Source organism: Elaeis guineensis, chromosome 12, assembly GCF_000442705.2.
Source record: "Elaeis guineensis isolate ETL-2024a chromosome 12, EG11, whole genome shotgun sequence".
NCBI lineage: Eukaryota > Viridiplantae > Streptophyta > Magnoliopsida > Arecales > Arecaceae > Elaeis > Elaeis guineensis.
Window position 1 is genome coordinate 86,047,621 of NC_026004.2, and position 16,304 is coordinate 86,063,924.

A 16,304-nucleotide genomic window follows, 5' to 3' on the forward strand; every position below is an offset into this window, starting at 1 on the left:
AGTTCCTGTCGGATACCCATTTCTTTTAAATCAAGACGTGCCTTCATGTTATCTTTGCTCTTTCCATCAAGGTTTAAAAATGTTCCAAGTAAATTATCGCAAACATTCTTCTCTATATGCATGACATCAAGATTGTGCTGAATAAGATTATGTTTCCAATAAGGTAAGTCAAAAAAGATACTTCATTTTTTCCATAAATGTTTACTTGGCTGTTGTGTAGATGCTATCTGTGTGTCTTCCTCATTTTCATCCTCGAAATAATTGTCTGGATCTTGAAGCACCTCTGCATCTATAGTACTGATACTGACTTCCTCTGGTAACCCTTCGTGCACTGAGCTTTCAACATCATCCCTTCCTCTTTTTTTAGAGGACTTTGAGTGCTTACCATAGCTGTAATTCATGCCATCCATTTGTCTATGAACATCAATTCCAGAAGGTGGAATAGGAGCACATCCCAATTCTATAGTACCATCAAACAAATCTTTCTGAAATCGAAACGGATGATTTGCTTCCAACCATCGACGATGTCCCATGTAACAAAATTTACCTCCATGTTTTAATCAAATTGAATGTGTTGAATCTCCACAACAAGGACATGCGACCCGTCCCTTTGTACTCCAGCCAGATAAATTGGCATATACTGGAAAATCATTAATAGTCCATAACAAAGCTGCCCGTAGTTTAAATGTTTGGCCGTTGGAAGCATCAAATGCATCAACACCCTCCCACAACTGTTTCAATTCCTCTATCAAAGGTTGTAGAAAAATATCAATATCATTGCCTGGACCCTTATCTCCTGGAATAACCATTGACAAGATAAGTGATGATTGTTTCATGCACATCCACGGTGGCAAATTGTAAGGTATCAAAATGACTGGCCAAGTGCTGTAGGTAGAACTCAGAGTCCGAAATGGATTGAAGCCATCAGAAGCTAAGCCAAACCTAACACTGCGAACATCAGAGGCAAAATCAGGATGCCTATCATCAAATGCTTTCCATTGAAGACTATCTGCTGGATGTCTCAACATTCCATTCTTTGTACGTCCTTCATGATGCCATCTCATTGATGAAGCTATTTTTGATGATGCATAAATCCTTTTCAATCTAGGTATAAGAGGAAAGTAACGCAATACCTTGGCCGATTTCTTTTTACTCTGCGTTGCATCCAATTCATTCAGTACATCATCTCGATCTTCTTTTTGTGTTATCCATCTTGAAGATCCACATACATTGCATGACTCTTGATTAGCGTTTTCACCCCGATATAACATATAATCTTTCGGACAACTATGAATCTTTTCGTATCCAAGATCCAATTCCTTTACTACTTTCTTGGCTTCATAATACGATGGTGGTAAACGAGTGCTTTCTGAAAATGCATCCTTTAATAACTTGAGCAGCATGGTAAAACTCTTTTCAGACCATCCATTCAAATATTTTATATGAAATAAATGTACAAGAAAAAAAATCTTAGAAAATTTTGTACAACCCGGATATAATTCTTCGTCTGCATTTTTCATTAAGGTGTGATAATGAGCTGTCTCATCATTAGATGTATGTATGGGCTCCTCAACATGCATACGTTCCGTATGCGTACATCCATCAAACATCCCAACTGTTTCTTGTATACTACTGGATTCTCCTAAATTTTGAACATCAAATCCAAAAGCATCTGTGATCAAACCCCTTATATCATCATCTCTTGCAGAATTATCTTCTAGGCTAGTGGATCCAAAATGAGTCAGGAGTTGGTTACATGATGATGGCAACATAGATTCTTCATGAAAAATTCAGTCGGTATAATCTCTTAAAAAACCATTCCATACCAAATGTTCTTCAACATTTTGTGGATCTAAAGAAGAACTATTTACACATTTCCGACATGGACATAAAATCTTTCCATTCAAACTACTTTTCTCCATACCAAATTTAATGAAGTCATGAACTCCATCTAAATATTCTTTACTATTCCTTGGTTTATTTATCCAACTTTTGTCCATTGTAGGATAAAAATGATCGAACTTGCAATTTATCTAAAAATAAAAAAAATTATACAATCTATATTAATGCAATGAGTAAAAAATATCAGTCATTTCATAAAATCCAAAAAAATAACAGCTAGATAAAGTTTACATAGTAAATGCTTGCTATCATCAACTAATAGGTAAAGAAGGTCCTATCCCATTCAGAAAATGCATTAATTCTATAGGTCAATTACAGAAATCAAATGATATGCAACAAGAGCCAAAAAAAATTTCGGCAGCATTTCCCCTTAGTTCTTCCGTATAGGAAGAACAAAAGAAAAATACCATCCAAAATTTTTTCCGAACCCTCAGCATACCATTTGATTATGGTAATGACCTATAGAATTACTCATATTTTCCAAACTGTCCATACTGGACAATCAATTGATCAATGTACATAATTCTTTTATCCGTACAAAAATAAATAAATATATGGATACAATAGAATATGTACATTAATCAAAAGACGGGTCTATGTTTCTATGCAATGCAAATTTTTTTAAAATTAATTCATAATTAACTTGATTTAATACCTGATATTAACTTGGGGAGTAGTGGACAAAGAAACTTGACCCAGCTTAATCCAGATGCTTAGTCTTCATCAGTCACGAAGATAAGGATAACGTAGGCCACACGATATCAGGGTCCAGCCACATAACGAGCGCCACATGTCAGATAAGCAATCAATCAGGATTCATGAAACTATGAAATTATCCATTCATCAACCATGTATCACAACCTTAATTAATTGTACTATATAGAATGTTTAAAGAATCTTTAAAGAAATTGAAAATATAAAATGTTAAGAAAAGTTTGGTACATTGATCTTTAAAGTAAGATCAACAAAACTAACACTACAAAACAAAGGTTAGGGAGGTCTGGTGCGTTTATCATAACACAATGCATGCTCAGCACACACCAATATAGAAAGGTACACAACATTGTTAATTAATATTGTATCCACAGATTAGCAAAGATAAGGTACACAACATCAATAAATATTTTTTTTTAACTAATTCCTTCTCATCATTAGATTAATATCATTTTCTCTCATCTAATTTTTTTTAATTATGTTAAATATAAAGTATATCAATACCTATTTTGAAAAATTATAATATGTGAAGTTGTACCTTAAGGATGATCATTTTTTGGGATCAAATTTTAAAAAAAAATCCATATTTAATTTTTAATTTTAATTTTAATTTTTTATTTATAGATAATAGCTAAATATTTGACTTGAACTATAGACCGATTTAATCTAATCCTAACCTAGATATCATACTTCAGTCCAACCCAACTCGAATGATCTGTGAGGTCTAAAATTATTTCCATGTACTCAATCAGACCTATTGAGATCAACGAATGGTTTCGGTTCGGGTCAAAATCAAGACCTAAGAATGAAATTGGGTTAAATTGAGGTCAACCATGCCCGGGTCTTTACCCTGTCTTGTGCGTTAAAGATTTGATTTTTTTTCTATTCAAATAAAGATTTAATCTTTTTTACTCGCCTCTTGAAGATTCTTTAGGTCCCTCACGAAAACACTTGCGTTAAAGATTTGATTTTTTTTTTTCTATTCAAATACAGATTTATCATTTTTCCTTCTATTATAAAGGCCCGATCTTTACATTCTCTTGTTCGTTTAAGATTTGATTATTTTCTATCAAATAAATGTTTAATTGTTTTTCCTCTGTCATAAAGGTCTGATCTTTACCCTCTCTTCGCCGAGCCCTTATTTGGAGATTTCATGTCAATATTCTGTGGTTTCGACATAACATTTCTCAAACTAACAACAAGTGAGCTTCAAAACTCTAAAACATTCAAGAAAGCTGATACGGTGAATAATTTATATTTTGAAGTTTTCTTTGGTGTTGTGTGACTTAATATGCTACGATTAAAAATAATTTTAATCTTTAGATATCTTATGTAGGTTGGCATTACTTTATTATTAGTACATAAGTTACTGTTAATATGATAATAACAACCAATAAAACTAATCTGAATCTTTAGACTCTTTTGTATGGGAGCGTTTTCCATGGGATTGTTCTAAATGGTGCTTAGCACGGTTCATTATCTAGTGCCCTAGTGATTGTAATAATTCACCAATTTATCATGGAAAAAGAAAATCCCTGGTAATGTGAAAATTTTTCCTTCGCTGCCATTTCTAGGAAAAATAGTTTTTTTTCCCCCATTTTTATTACTTCCTTTTGGACCTTTCAAAAGTTTTTCGGGTCTTTTCACCGAGAAATTCAAATATCAACTGAGATCTTACTTTTTCCAGCTCCTTTCCCCTCGCAAATTCTGAACTTTAGCATTTGACAAAATTATTCAACTTGTGACTGTGGCTGATACTTCAAGCCACAATAATACCGATAATTAGTTTCTTATCAGATCAAGCTTCACATTTATGAGTAATTTATACCCCAAAACCAATTACTAAGGCTACCTGCTTAATTCTGCTTATTTGAAACCAAGGGAGCAATATTAACATAATAAACATTTGAAATATCTGAAGAATGCGTTTTACAATGAAGTCATAGTTACACTGCTCAAGGAATGTCTACCTGCTGGATCCCCAAGAACAATATGCAGCTGATCCAGAGAGAAAAATAACAGTTTACCAAAACAAGCATTCATTATAGAAATCAGTATATCCTGTATCAGCATCATCATCGTTCGGAATAAACATAATGCATATCAGCTCAGAGAATAGTAGCAAATCCAAGATGACCCCCCGATCATCGAGCCGCCACAAGCCGCTTGGGTGTCGGGGTGGCTGGGTCACTAGATGGGGGTGGAGGAAGCGGGGATAGGGGCAGGTTTTGATGTAAATGCGAGAGAGAGAGAGATGGTTTGGAGGATTACAGCGGAGCGGTGGCGGCAGCGGCTGTGCTAACGGACGGGAAGGGGCCGGGGGCGGAGATGATGGGGGAAGAAGGATGGCAGAGCGGTGTGAGTCCATGGTTCTAAAAGCTCTTAAGAAGAAGAGAAGAGGAGGAGGAAGAGATCTCACCTGACCACGGGAGCGAGGGAGACAAGGGCGAAAAGGTGGCTTGGGAGCGCACGGGAAGATTGGGGCGGTAGGACTGCTCTGAACCAGTGAACCGGGCACTGAATCTAGAAGCCCGTTCGATCGTCGGGAGGGGGGAGGGGAGGACGGCCGGTGCGGCGTGGACGGCGGCTGCGCTGCTGGCGGCGGAGATGGGGTCGGGTGGAAAGGGGCGGCAGTAGATGGATTAGGGCACGAAAGATTGAGGGTATTAAACGAACCTAACGATGCTTTTTAGCATCGTTAAATATGCTAAAAAAGCATCGGTATTTTCTTTATTTAACGATGCTTTTGCTAAAAGCGTCGGCGTTGACAGTTTCAAATTTTACGATGCTTTTAAGCGTCGTTAAGAAATGACGCTTTTTAAAAGCATCGGCAGGTCAGCGCAACCTGCCGACGCTTTCCAAAAGCGTCGGCAAAAAAAGGTCGGGAAATTCCTATTTTCTTGTAGTGATGCCAACTGGGTAAACAAACAAGAGTCTCATTCAAATCTAAAAATATTATTTCAACTTCTAGGCCATTAGAACTATTGCACATAGATTTATTTGGACCCACTAGAACTACTAGTCTAGGTGGAAAATGATATGGCTTTATGATTATTGATAATTTTTCTCATTTTACATGGGTCTTCTTTTTGGCACATAAGGATGAAACTTTTCATGTTTTCTCAAAATTTTATCGAAAAGTTACTAATGAAAAAGATTTTTCAATTCAAAATATTCGAAGTGATCATTGAACCAAATTTAAAAATCAAGATTTTGAAAAATTTTGTGATGAAAATGGTATTGACCATAACTTTTCAGCACCTAGGACACTCCAACAAAATGGGGTAGTAGAAAGAAAAAATAGAACCCTTGAAGAAATGGCCCGTACCATGCTATGTAAAAGCAACCTCCCAAGATATTTTTAGGCGGAAGCAATTAACACGGCATGTTACATATTAAACCATACTTTAATTAGACCAATTTTAAAGAAAACTCCCTATGAGCTTTGAAAAGGAAGAAAACCAAACATTGTATATTTTCATATTTTTGGTTGCTGATGCTTTGTTTTGAACAATGATAAAGAAAGACTAGAAAAATTTGATGTAAAATCTGATGAAGCTATTTTTCTTGGTTACTCCTCTTCTAGCAAAGCTTTTAAAGTTTTCAACAAAAGAACTTTAGTAGTAGAGGAGTCAATACATGTTATTTTTGATGAAACTAACGATCTTCCTTCAAGGAAGAATGAAGGTATTGATGATGCAGATTTTCTTATAGAAGGGATGAAGGAGATCACTCTAAAAGACTCAACAATTCAAAATGATGAAGAACATGAAAATAAACAGGATGATGAAGGTGAAGAACAATAAAAACAATCTCAAGGTACAAATGATCTACCCAAAGAATGGAGGTATGATCACAATCACCCCAAGAAACTAATCATTGGTGATCCTACACATGGTCTAAGAACTCATTCTTCACTTAGAGATGCGTACAATCATTTTGCATTGGTCTCTTATCTTGAACCTAAAACAATAGATGAAGCTGAAAAAGATTATAATTAGATAAATGTAATGCAAGAAGAACTTAATCAATTTGAAAGAAATAATGTATGGACTTTAGTATCAAGACCTAAAAATTATTCAGTAATTGGCACAAAATGGGTATATGGAATAAATTGGATGAACATGAAAATGTGATAAGAAATAAAGCAAGATTGGTTGCAAAAGGTTATAATCAAGAAGAGAGAATTGATTTTGATGAGACCTTTGCACCTGTTGCTAGATTAGAAGCAATTAGACTTCTACTTACATGTCCTTGCTTTATGAATTTTAAGTTATTCCAAATGGATGTCAAAAGTACTTTTCTAAATGGATATATTGCTGAAGAAGTTTATGTAGAACAAACTCCCGATTTTGAAAATTATACTTTTTCTAATCATATTTTTAAATTAAACAAAGCATTATATGGTTTGAAACAAGCACCTAGGGCTTGGTATGAAAGGCTAAGTAAATTTTTACTTAATAATAGTTTTTCAAGAAAAAATATAGACACAACCTTTTTCATTAAAATAAATCAAGATGATATCTTAGTTATACAAATATATACGATGATATTATTTTTGGATCTACTAATAAAACTCTTTGTCAAGATTTTGCTAAGCTCATGCAGGGGGAGTTCGAGATGAGCATGATGGGAGAACTTACATTCTTCTTCGGATTCCAAATCAAACAAATAAAGGAAGGGATCTCCATCACTCAAAGCAAATATACAAGAGAACTACTCAAAAGATTTGGAATGAAGGATTCCAAAGCAATTGGTATACCCATGAGCCCATCATGTAAGCTTGACAAGGACGAAGGAGGTAAAAATGTAGACTTAAAATTTTATAGAGGCATGATTGATTTCTTATTGTATTTAACTACTAGTAGATCAGATATTATGTTTCGTATTTATTTTTGTGCTCGCTTTCAATCAAATCCAAAAGAATCACACTTGAATGCAGTTAAAAGAATCTTTAGATATTTAAATGGTACACAAACTCTAAGACTATGGTATTCTAAGGACTCATCAATTGACTTAATAGGATATTTAGATGCCGATTTTACCGGATGTAGATTAGATAGAAAAAATCTTGCCAATTCTTTGGAGTTAACTTAATCTCTTAGTTTAGCAAGAAGCAAAACTCGGTAGCACTGTCTACGGCCGAGGCCGAATACATTGCAGCCGAAAGTTGTTGTGCTCAGATCTTGTGGATTAAGCAACAACTTGAGGACTTTGGCATCAAACTCAATGAAACTCCCATAAGATGTGATAACACTAGTGCTATAAATCTAACTAAAAATCTAATTCAGCATTCTAGATCAAAACATATTGAAATTAGGCATCATTTCATAAGAGAATATGTTCAAAATAAAGATATAATTCTTGACTATGTTTGTACTGAAAAATAATTGGCTGACATCTTTACCAAAGTCTTAAGTGAAGATAGATTTTATGAAATTAGGAGAGAACTAAGAATCCTTAATCCATCAGCTTAAGTATCTCTCTGATTTCAAGTTTTTAATATCAAAAATTTATTGAACCAAATTTATTGAGCTCAAGTCTCATCTCTCCTTTTTCTTAAGAGCTCAAAAGCTCAAAACTATCCTTCACATGATCAATATCTGGGTAAACACCTTTCTCTTAGAGTTTCAATTTTTTTGAAATTTTTTCATCATTTTTTTGAATTTTTTCGTGTCATGAGTCGACCCCCAGGGTCGACCCTAGGGTAAACTTATAATTTTATCAAAATCTTTCGGGTGCTCTCTTCTTATTGAAAAATTTTCTTTGAGCCGACTCAGTCCTTCTTCTTCTTCCTCCCATCGAACCTAAAGCTTTCCCTCTCTTCTCTCTCAAACCGAAGATTTCTCTCAAATCTCTCATCCCATCGATTTTCACCCTTCAAATCGCCCGTTTAGGAACCAACTTTCTCTCCTCTTTCTTCCTCATTTGGGATGGTTCGAGCTTGCCCTAGATTCAACCCCTCTTCTTCAAATCGATGATTTAACTCCCCAAATCCTTACTTTTTTCTTCTAAAATTCTTTCCTCTCTACCTCACATTTAGTCTCCTAAGCTCCTTGCAAGTCTCATTTGTCCAAATGGCTCCCAAAATGAAGCTACCGCAAAGAAGAAAATCTGTTCGCGGGTTGGAAGAGAGTGTGCGCAGAAAAAGAATGACAGTCGAGCCCTCTCTTGCTCCAATCCCAGCTCCAGGTCCTGCTTCAGCTTCTACATTGTCCCCAATCAGCCCAAGCAAGGTACCTCTCTCTAATCGAAAAGTGAAATCCAGGAAGAATATAGATTTCAAGTTTTTTTGAAAAAGAAGGGTTCTCTATTGGATCGAAGATTAAAAATCAAGGATGGAAGTTTTATTGTTTATTAAAGAAAAATACTTATGTCGATTTGGTCAGAAAATTTTACTTAAATTTTAGCTATTGCAATGGAATAGTAAAATCTACAGTAAAAGGTGTTGATATTATTCTTGATCCAGTGTATTTGGGATAAATCCTGCACTTACCTTGTGAAGGCTATACTAATATGGAGCTCCCAATCAAAGAAGAAGGAGTTAATGTTATCTTAGGGAGAACTTTTACTGAAAGTTTGAATAAATTAGAAGCAAAAATTCTTTCTGTTGAGATGAGGCTGTTACATCACATGGTAACCAAACTATTTGTCCCTAGAAATGGCAGACATGACTTCCTATTTGGTAGGAATATTTGCATCATGTACCATGTGATCACCGAGACCCCCTTGAACCTTCCTGCATTAATGTTTGAGGCTATGAGGAAGACTCTGAACAGGTCTAAGGCTCACTTGCCTTATGGTATGGCACTCACCCTGATTTTTAGGAGGTTCGGAGTCAATTTTGAGGGGGAGGCAGTCACCAGGTTATATCACTCTGACACCATCAACCGCCACACACTGCACAGCATAAATTTTTCAAAGACTGATGGCGGTTGGTCAAAGGGTGTTGAGGAGAGAGCAGAGGAGGAGGGACCGTCTTCACCTCCTCGTGATCACAGAGCATCTCCTGATATTTAGTTCGTGTCTGATCATGAGGTTGGTCCCTCAGAGTCAGTGAGGAGGCATGCTTCAGTTCCACAGTCAGAGAGTAGGGTACATCCTTCGGAGTTCAGACTTGCAGATGATCAGATTGAGCTGATGTCCCAACGTGTTGCCTTCATTTTATCTCAGCAGTTTGCCACTTCAGTCTTTGCTCAGAGGTTGACATCTCAGGATGACTCAGACCAGACTTTGATCCCTCATATCTCCACTATTTTTTTGATGCTTATTGCTCAGTTCGTACGTATTGAGAAGCTTGAGAAATATATTTTGAGACTGACAGGCAGAGTTTTAAATGTGCAGGGATAAGTATTAGCTTTAGCCCATCCCCAGCCGCATGAGGATATCACAGAGGTCTCAGACCTATCTGCAGAGGTGGCTAGACTTCGAGGAGTTTTAGAGAGTGGCTTTGACTTTTTGAGGAGAGAGATCAGGGGCTCCAGTGAGACTGCCTCTACTCAGTTTAGTACCCTGATGCAGTTTGTGTCGAGAGCCTTGGACCTTTTGGACACCCTCAGACTTTCTCTTCTAGCACAGTCCGTAGCTTCTCAAGCTCCAAGATCTTCTCACCCTTCTGTTCGTGCCGGTACTTCTATCCATGGCCGAGGCAGACGTGGTCGAGGTCGGCCCGTAGATTTGATCCTACATCTCCTCATCATATCTCTGACTCTTTAGATTCTGATCCCTCTAGCCATGGCATCTATTAGATCCAGCATAGTTAGTCCTTTTATGACTAGGTTCTAACTTATGGCCTTTGTATTTGTTGACTAATTAACTCTTGGATAGTTTTTATCCATGACTTTTATATTTTAAGTTGACTCATATGTATTGGGACACCTATGTATTCAGTCACTTTTTGGATATATATATATATGCTTTGACTTTCAATGAATGTTTATGATTGGAATCAAATTGAATTGTTTTAATTATGAGATATGAAAAATAACTCATATTTGTACTGTGAAATACTATGAATAGCAATATCTTCTATATGAGCAAATTGATATGTCCTTTATGATTGCTATAATGAGAGGGAGTAGAGAAATAAATAATGAAAGAGGGGGAGTAAAGAAATAAATATGGTATCAAAAAGGGAGAGTAGAGAAAATATGCCCTTTATGTTTTTTTTTTCTCTTTTCAAAATCTCTTAAGATCTTAATTGATGATGTCAAAAAGGGAGAGTAGAGAATTAAAAATCAAGATCGAGCAATAAGCAATAGAGAAATAGAATCGAGAGCAATAAGCAAAATTGTTAAGCAAATGTGTCAAAGAACCAAAATTGTCAGTAAATTTTCAATTTAAATGTGTCAAAGAACCAAAATTGTCAGCAAATTTTTAATTTAATCTTCAAAGCAAATGATCTTATAAGCAAATTTTAAATTGATCTTCAAACTGCTCATGATGTATTTCATTCAAATAATTGGCTATGATATTTAAGTGATGCATCTTCATAAATTTGAAATTTATGTTCAATGCTTTATATATGCTTTTGCTCAAGTATTTTGTCATCATCAAAAAGGGAGAGATTGTTGCTCCTTGAATTGATTTTGATGATTACAAAGCATTTGAGGGGCTTACTAATGATTTTGATTTAGAAAAAGATTTATTATATTTCAGGGGCAAAATCATAATTTTATCAAGTTCTGATTCGAAAGCCTCAAGAGCAAGAACTGAAGATTTGTAATCTATGGGAGGCAATTTCAATATTTTTGGATGTGTATTTTGACAAAAAATTATGTTTATAAATTTAAGTCGATCCCATGAGTCGACTCATGTCAAAAGGGGCTGAACGGCATGCTAATTTTTTGGCTGACACACCCTATGAGTCGACCTTATGAGTCGACCCTATGAGTCGACCTCTGCTGCAGTGCACGTCAAAATTACAGAACAGTCATTTTCTGTTTTGTGCCACAGAAGTCGCATGAGTCGACTCTTTGAGTCGACCCCTATGACGGAAAAACTCCGCAACGGCTAGTTTTCAGCTCATTTTGGCTGCATTTAATGCTCATTTAATGATCTCTAACGGCTCTATTTCAGCCCAGATTACTCTCCACCATCATTTGAAGTTATAAAAGGTACTTAAAGAAGGAAATTAATAAGGTTTTTGAAAAGATTCTTCAAGCATTCATTTCAGTCCTAAGAAAAGAGCCCTCTTGAACTTAAAGAAGCTTTTATTTCAAGTTCACCAATCCCTCAAGAGCTCATTCAAGTCTTCGACCACTTTGAGAGAAATTAGAAAAGCTTCCTTCTTATTGTGTAAAGTGTATTTAAAGCTTTATTTGCTCATTAAAGGAGCTACATTTGTATTTTCATGTGATTAACTGTTATACTCTATTTTTGAGTTGATCTTTTATTTTGAAAAGATTTCAAAACGTGGAAAGATTGATCCGAACCTTGAATCGGATTGTATTGGGTTGACTTGTATCCGAGAAATAAGTGTTCTAGCTTAGGATAGCTAGAGTCGGAGGTACAGACGTTGTATTCTGGTTGAATATGATTTAGTGGATTTGAATTCTCAAGTAGGAGCTTGGAGAGTGGATGTAGGTGCAAGGTTGGCACCGAACTACTATAAATCTTGGTTGTTTGTAGTGTGCTTACTTGTTCTCTATCTTATTTTATTTTCTTTTTTACACTCTTGCATCTAATATCTTTACCTTACTTAAATCACCCACTTCAACTAACTTGCATTTTATCGCTTAATCCTTGTGGTTCTAAATCAATTTTAAATTTTTAAAAATCCAATTCACCCCCCCTCTTGGGTTGCATAGCTGGGCAACACTAAATCCCTTCATTCCAGGAATATGATGAAGCCTGTAAATCGGTTTCTTTTTTGTATTTAATTTTTATGCAATAAAATTATGCTTTTATTTTATATCTTTTTATTTTTTTTGAGGTATTGATCCAGTCTACACGGCCTATACCCTCTATTGACGTGCCATGATCCCTGGATACGGTATGTGCTTTGAAGAGATAGATCGTGGTATGCTAGATTAAATCTTATATCTTGTAATGAAATTTAGATAGTTTATACTCTACAGGATGAGCTGTGATCTACTGATACTGTTCGTATCCCTTAGAGATAAACTATACTAATACCATAATTACAAAAATTAGATATTATAATATAAAAAAAAGAAAAAAATAAATCTCTTTGCATGATGGATTCAGAATTCCTGGATTATTTCTCTAAATTATTTTCTTTCATAATTTAATTTATACTTTTGATGTTTATTATTTTATTTCTTGTTAATCCTTCTACAATCAATTCTCTTTTTATTTCTTCTTAAAAGAAAAAGATAATCACCCTAGATCCCCATGAAAATGATCCCTGCTCACCCTATCTATATAGTTTGAGTTGGTTTTTATTTTTGACCGCCTACGACAGCGATCAAATTTTGGCACCATTGTCGGAAATCTAGGCACGATTATTTAAAAAAAAAAAAATTTTTCTTAGTTTCTTTCTAACTTACCTAGTTTCTTAGTCAAACTTACTTTATTTCAAAAAAAAAATTCAAAAGTCCTTAAGTAAATTAGTATTTAGCATTTAAGCACCAGATTATATTTAAAAATTAAGTTAAACCAAGCATATTTTAAAAGAAAATTGATGTACAAATTAGAGAGTTTGTGAGATATTGAGGGATTAAGTATTAAGAAAACTCAATAAGGAGTTAAATTTAGAACTTAAATAGTTTTCTTTGAGTATTTCTAATTTTTTTTACCAGCATCAAAGAAGAGTTTACTTCTTATGAACTTGTGTAGGATAACTATACATTTCTTCATATATTTAAAAAAAAAGTTTTCAAGTATTTCATGCTAAGTAATCGGGCCTCTTTATCTAAGTAAGCATTGAGTTTCGCATCAAAAGGTATGAAGGATAAAAAAGCTTTGTTGTAAAGCTAGTTTTAACTCATAGCCTGTTTGATTCGAGCAAGTAGATCCGAGGGGCATTTTATACCTAGTGCCCTAAAGCCATCTGGTTTGGGAGTCATTAGCTGAAAACTCACTATATAGGTCAAACAGAAAGCTTAAGGGGTTAAGACACTCAATAGAAACATAACATTAAAAAAAAAAAAAAGAGAGTTCAATAAATTAAGGATGAAAGTAATAATGTACTTATCCATAAGAAGGTTAATGATTTAGAGATAAAGGTAGAAATAATTTAGAAAAAGTTCAGAAAAAGTTTAAGTATTCTTAGTTTAACTCTTATATTGATTAGTATTAATACTCCAATGACATACCTCACTCACGCTCTACTGTATATCAGTGGCCTTTTTAAAATTATTTGATAAAATTTGAAACTTTAAGTTAAATAGTACTTAAATCAAAATTCTTTCTTTACTCGAGGACGAGCAAAGTTCAAGTTGGAGGGTGTGATAAGTGGTATATTTTTATATTTATTATAAGTATTTTTGATAATTTATGGTGTTAACATCTTCTTAGAAACCTAATTTTATGAATTTATTAAATTTTCTTAAAAAATAAGTAATTTTAGAAAAAAATATGAAATTAGATATATTTATAAAAAATAAGATGTTAATTTAATTGAGTAATTTAAGCACTAAAATGAAGAAATTTTTTTGAAAAATTTAATGCATATATTTTTTTTAATTTTTCAGATAAAAATCGGAGTAAAAATGGAGCCAAAATATCTTAAAAAACCTTAAAAATAGCCTTCGATGCATGGTGGACTAGTCGGTCGGTCCACAGAGCTAGGGCGCGGTCCACCAGAAACAAATGCGGTCCACAGACGTGGTCTACGGGTGGTGGAAGCCTCTTTTGCTCAATCCAACGACTGACATCCATCCAGACCCAGATCCGACGGTCCACGTTTGCTGTCGATTTATAAGAGGAGGTTTTGCGCGATCTAACGATCGAAAACACAATCATCGTCAGATCCAACGACTGAGGAATCTCCCGACTTTGAATAGGAGATTAGAAGCACTGATCGACAGCTCAGATCTCATCTGAAGTATGATCGGATGGCTGTGGTTGAATCCGATCCTGATAAGGAGTGAAAGACTGATTTTTGGGCTGATCTGAGCAGTCCAATCCAGATCTGATGGCCAGGAATATTTCTAGGAGATTAATATATTTTCTAAGAGTTTTAGGACTCCTTTCGTGATCAGAAAAATATGAAAAAATCATCTATAAATAGGAAATCCGGGAATAAGCTTGGAGAGGAGAAAAAATCAGATAAAAAGTAAGAAAAAAATAGAAAAAAAAAAATCAAAGAGCTTTAGGGATCAAATATTGGGAGATTATGGAGCTAAAGAGCTTGATGAGAGGCTAAATCCCTTCAATCTAGGAATATGATGAAGCCTGTAAATAGATTTTTATTTTTATTTTTTATATTTAATTTTTATACAATAAAATTATGCTTTTATTTCATATCTTTTTATTTTTTTTTGAGATTTTGATCCAGCCTACATGGCCTATACCCTCTATTAACGTGCCGTGATTCCTGAATATGGTACGTGCTTTGAAGAGATAGATCATGGTATACTAGATTAAATATTAGATCTTGTAATTAAATTTAGATAGTTTATACTCCAACAGGACGAGCTGTGATCTACTGATATAGTTCGTATCCCTTAGAGATAAACTATACTAATACCATAATTATAAGAATTAAATATTATAATATAAAAAAAAGAAAATAAATCTCTTTGCATGGTGGATTCAGAATTTTTGGGTTATTTCTTTGAATTATTTTCTTTCATAATTTAATTTATACTTTTGATTTTTTGCTATTCTATTTCTTGTTAATTCTTCTATAATCAATTCTTTTTTTATTTCTTCTTAAAAGAAAAAGATAATCACCTAGATCTCCGTGGAAATGATCCCTACTCACCCTATCTATATAGTTTGAGTTGATTTTTATTCTTGACCACTTACGACAGTGATCAAATTTTATATGATAAGTGGTATATTTTTATATTTATTATAAATATTTTTGATAATTTATGGTGTTAACATCTTTTTAAAAACCTAATTTCATAAATTTATTAAATTTTTTTGAAAAATAAATAAATTTAGAAAAAAATATGAAATTAGATATATTTATGAAAAATAAGATGTTAATTTAATTGAGCAATTTAAGCACTAAAATGAAATTTTTTTTAAAAAAAATTTAATGCATATATTTTTTTAATTTTTCAGGTGAAAATCAGAGCAAAAACAGAGCCAAAATACCATAAAAAATCTTAAAAATAGCATTCAATGCATGGTGGACCAGTCGGTCGGTCCACAGAGCCAGGGCGTGGTCCACCAGAAATAATATGCGGTCCACAGGCACGGTCTACGGGCGGTGGAAGCCTCTTTTGCGCAATCCAATGGCTGAGATCCATCCAGACCCAGATCCGACGATCCACGTTTGTTGTTGGTTTATAAGAGGAGGTTTTGCGTGATCTAACGGTCGAAAATACATCCATCGTCAGATCCAACGGCTGAGGAAACTCCCGACTTTGAATAGGAGATCAGAAGCATTGATCGATGGCTCAGATCTCATCTGAAGTACGATCGGATGGCTGTGGTTGAATCCGACCCTGATAAGGAGTAAAAGGTTGATTTTTGGGCAGATCTGAGTGGTCCAATCCAAATCAGATGGTCAGGAATATTCTTAGGAGATTAATACATTTTTTAAAGGT